Source organism: Eptatretus burgeri, chromosome 15 (genome assembly GCF_056783735.1).
Source record: "Eptatretus burgeri isolate ZD-2024b chromosome 15, Ebu_testis_v1, whole genome shotgun sequence".
In the NCBI taxonomy this organism is placed as follows: Eukaryota; Metazoa; Chordata; class Myxini; order Myxiniformes; family Myxinidae; genus Eptatretus; species Eptatretus burgeri.
Window position 1 is genome coordinate 22,338,720 of NC_140975.1, and position 5,177 is coordinate 22,343,896.

Sequence of the window (5,177 nt, forward strand, 5' to 3'; positions counted from 1 at the left end):
GAGAGGAAGGCGAGGCAGCGAGAGGGGAGAGGAGGCAGTGAGAGGGGAGGGGAGGGAAGGCGAGGAAGCAAGAAGGGGGGAGGGGAGGCAGCATATGGGCAAGCAAAGAAAGCATGAGGGAAGAGTAGGAAGCATACCAGGGCATTCCCGGGGTGATAAAACGTGTCCAAACGGCAACGTTTTCTTTTTAACCACCGTGTTCTATATAACAACGGGCGGAAACTTTCTTCCTCCTTCGTCTTCTTCTTCACTTATAATAATGTGAGTCTCATATCAATTCGATTCAGAAAATGCTGATTATACACCGCCTTTTAAAACATCAAAAAGCAGGTCACTCTATTTGCAACACAGGTGAGAAAAGCATATGAAAAAGCATCTGATATTTCAATAATTTATTCGCATGATTTTTAAAGGGTGAAAGTTAATTTTTCTTCGCTTTTTTAATTTTTTTAGCAGTTATGCAAAGATTTCTAATTCCATCAGCGAGGCGATGGGTCTTACTTCTGGGGGCTTTTAAACTAACAACCAAGCAGCTTGGTGAGAGCTCGCCAAATGGCTTAAGTACTCAAGCAAGCACTCCAATGGAGCAGCTGGCTTGGCAAGCGGTTACCAATCACCGATAGGTCATATAAACCCATGCACCCATAAACACCCAAGCAATGTCCGAATTGGACAAATTTTTTCGCAGTCGGAACTCCTGCCGAAGTCAATAAAGAAGTTTAAATTTGGAAATTTGGCTGAGGTTAAAGTATTCCAGAGCTTATGGCATGTGCTGAAATTAAATAAATCCACGAACGCTGGTGTCTCTGGGCGTTTATAAGCATTGCAATGTATCCAACGATTTGCAGGCATTCGATGATATAAGTGAGGAAAGTGAAAAAAAGCTTTACTGCTGTTCAGGATTCCAAGTAAGTTTTACCATCAGCTTCTTCTTCAAAGTCTCACCTTTAATTTTGGGATCGTGTTTGGGGCATTACAGGTGTGATTTCAGTGCAATGTCTCGGCGATTTTCGAAGTACTGTATAACATACTAACGATGGAATTGTGGGGAAGAAACAAATGTAAGGAGAACACAAGGAAGGAGCGTTAGGTGGTTTGGAGGTTGTGAGTGGGTAGACATAACAGCAACGAATATAGATAAGTTTCAGTGATTCGTCTACTTTCATCTTCCATCAACACAGTCCATTATCAGGAATTAAAATGTCATCAAAGAGGATCACATGAGCCGGAGTGTTCGGGACGAAGCAACGCGTGCATCATTCTTAACAGATTCCATCAAATACTTTCCTCTTCTTCCGATTCGTACATGTGCAAACAGTTTATTCTCTTCTGCCAATATCACATGTGTCTGCAGTGAAACATTTCCCCCAAAATGTTGTAACTCATGATTATAAATTGCTCTACAATTGCTGTCACCGATACAGTGATTTGGGACAGCTGAGGCATTTAAACCCAAAAAGGAAAAAAACCAGCAGAATCCTCAGGCCAGATATATCATGCCTGCAAACAATTGTCTTGCACATAATAGATTACATTTCTCCAGAGATAAGTTTATATGGGCTCTGTTTGCGTAGTATTTTTATTTGAGAGATCCACCTGTTCTAAATCACGGTGTCTTTCACCCCGATCGAGGAACTTCCATCTCCACGATGAAGCTGCGACACTTTTCCTGAATTACAGTTGTTTGGTCCCCCCGCTATCCTTTAGCTGGACAGCTCCAAAGAGTAAGCGTACATCCTTTTTGAGCCTTTGGGGTATGATATGGAATGGGTGCGGACAGGTGGCCCTCATTTTCTGGCAGATGGCAGGCATTATCCAATGGTTGGTGTGGCAGTGTGTGGGAGATTTTGTTTTGGTCAAACTAGCCACAGAACCGTTTCCGTTTTGAAAGGTTTTTCATATTTGAAAGGTTTCATATCTGATAGGTAGTGGCAGCAGAAAGAGGATACAGGCTAAAGTAAGAATTAGACAGGTACCCGAATGTATTGGAGATAGAGTGGTACAGGAATTGGTGCAACTATGATTTCTCGGTAGCTTGGTCTGACTTCCAAATTTACCACTAGTTAGTATAGTTGGAGTGTTAGTGAACCTACTTGAAATGACAAATGCCGTTTATGTTCATCATTTAATCACCCTTATTTTTTGTTTTTGCCTGATTATTTAACATGTTTACCAGGTTACCACCGTTGGTATGACAACAAATTATTGAATAAATACAATTGAGCATTTTATGGTTCATGTCTATCAGGTGTTACACAAACATAAACAGTGTTTTAATATTAATTGTCTTTGTAAAATCAGTCAGATGTGGTTGATTTGCCCCAATGCTTTTTTTTTCTCCAAGATCTGTCGGAATCTTTATGCTTCTCACATCATCTTCAGTTGTACGTGTGCTGATAGAAACCGTACTGCCTGCATCCAAAATTTTGAAATAGTCTTGCTGTACTTGAGAGGGTATGGAGTTGACAGCCAAGGTAGGTGGTGGTGGCTCGACCTGACCAGGGGCAGTTGTAAAATCCTGTTGTTAATCATATGCTGTAGGTTGAACAGCCACTCTCGCAAAAAAACTTCTGAAAGTTCATTTTAGCTTTTCTTTGGATATGTTTTTAGTGTGGAAGAAAAGACGTCTGAGACATTCTGATTCCGAGTAAATTATTTAATTCAAGGGCCTAGTCCTTCTTCCAGGAAACCCTGTACCAGAAATCCACCGATAAACCAGAGCTCCAAAATCCAAGGTAAAATTCTTCCTCGACAGTACCCCCCCGCCCCCCACCTCCTAGTGTGTTAATTAAATGGAAGGTACAACAAAATAGATAATGTTGTGGAATAAGATATGTAGACTGTCCAAGTAAATATAAAAGTCACAGCAAAGAGAAATGGTCAACAGCAAAATGTGCTTTCATAAATTTCTTGCTAGGAAGAGTACATGACGCCCAGAGCAAGCAGTATACGTTGGTGAGGGTATTGTAGTAGGTGTCGACACGTTCGTTAGTGGGCGGGTCGGCTCTGGTGCTGCATCAAGAAAAGATGGCTTCAAGCGATCTATGGAGACCATATCATGATCACCGTTAATATCGAGTATGAAGGTTTTTTTTCTGAGTGTTATAGAACTTTGTGAGGTCCATCATAAGGTTGCTGCAAGGGGTGCCAGACAGTGTCATGCTGCACGAATACGTGGGTGCACGTAGAACATTCCTCGGGAATAAAAACCGGGCGTGATGAAGGTGTACGTGTTGGTGTCACCGGCGTGACTTTGTCCAGAAACCCTTGCAGAAACATTATGACAGACCTTACAAAGTTCTACAATACTCCGAGAAGACCTTTATACTCAGCCCTGCATGGCTGCACGAAGTTGGTTGGCATAGTTGGTGGTGTCGAGAAAGGTTTCATCGGACGCTGAAAATAATTCTCCTGGGAGACGAAGGTGGTGCACCATGCACTAGCCCTGCAGTGGAGCATCCAAGGATGTATTTTAAAGCAGCTCGTGTACCAAGCAGGACCAGAGGTATGACGTCCGTCCAGTGTGTGGAGTTGTCATGCACTTTCAGGGAAGACTTGAGCTGGTACCTCGCCAAATGTAAGCGAATTGGCTGCAGACTGTAAACAGTGGATCTCCATGTCCTTCCATTGTGCTTTTGTAGATGCATTAAGATCGGTGGCCAGTGTGTTGGTAGAAGACAACGCCTATACCTCGATGTGTGAGAGTGCGTTAGCCACCGAGTTCACAATTACTTTGATGTGCCGGATGTCGGTGGTTAATTGTGAGATATAACCGAGTTGGTGAACTGCGCAAGGACAGTGAAAGTCCGAATGGGTGGATGGAGTGAAAGTTAAAGGTTTGTGGACAGTCAGGGTGGAGAATTGTCTTCCCTCTAAGAAGTGGCAGAAGTGCTTCATGGCGAGGTATACAGTGAGCAATTTCCGATTGAAGACGCTGTACTTGTGCTCTGTTGCTTTCAGCATTTTAGAGAAGGCCAGTGGATGCAAGTCGACATCGATGAACTCGTAAAGGGCTGCACACACCGCAACCTCATACGTGTCGACCATCGGACATGTTGACGCCTCTGGCTTCTGCTGAATCAGGATTGAGGATGTGGCCAGTGAGTCTTTGATAGTGTGGAAGGCTGACAAGGCTGACTCCGACCATCGGAACACTTCAGGGTGATTACCACGTGTGAATAACTCATTCAGTGACTGCAGTGTTGTGGCTGGAAAAAAATTCGATGGTAAAAGTTGATGAGGCCCAAAAACTCTCAGTTTGCATTAAGATGACGGTCACAGGAAATCCCGAATAATCTGTTACTTCTCCTCGAGCGGATGGACGCCTGAGCGGTTAACACAGTGGCCGAGGAAATTCAACTCCGGAACGCCGAACATGCACTTTGTGAGAATCAGAGCGATGCTGAAGTCCTGCAGACGGGTGAGGCAGAGGGTGAATTTGTCCTTTCAGCGCTATATGGCGGCGCAATACTCACCTCTGCCCCGTGTCGACAAGAAAATGAAATCCGCAAATATGATCCACAAGGAAGAGAAGGCAACTGATGTATGGCACAGGCGAACTCATCACCATAATAGTTGTGGGCCTCATTGTTTCCCTGCAGCCGGTACGAGCATGGTGCTCCACAATGATGAGCATTAACACCTCACCGAAGGTCACAAGGTACCAACACCAACGTGAGTGTTCACGGAAGGTGAAGGTGAACGGTAGCTTGAGGTACGGTGTTTCTCTCTGTCCCTACAAGGTGTACACGAAGATGGGCATGACTGGTGTTGCAGAAAATGGAGTTACACATTTGCTTATTTTGGGCCGCCATTTGAAATTGTGGCTGTGCGACATGCTGTGGAGGAGGTGTCACATGAGCCACCGTCAGTGTAATGGTGTCAATGAGATGATCAGCCAGATCCACAGCGGTGGGTCGTGCCAGCTCCGCATTAGCTGCAAGTATCCAGTGAATGTGTGGTGGTAAAAGTTGCAAGAGCAACTCACGAAGGAGCGACCGGTCGAAGGTGGCATTGCAGTTTCACCGAGAAGCTGCTGCATATGACGCAGTAGTTGCGTGGGTCTTCAATCTCCTAAATCCTCAGCTGTAAGAAGTTGCTCAAAGCGGCAGTGCTCAAGAGAGGGTTGTGCGCTTTATGAGTGCGGTCTCCAAAATAGTGCATGGGTTGTTCGTTGA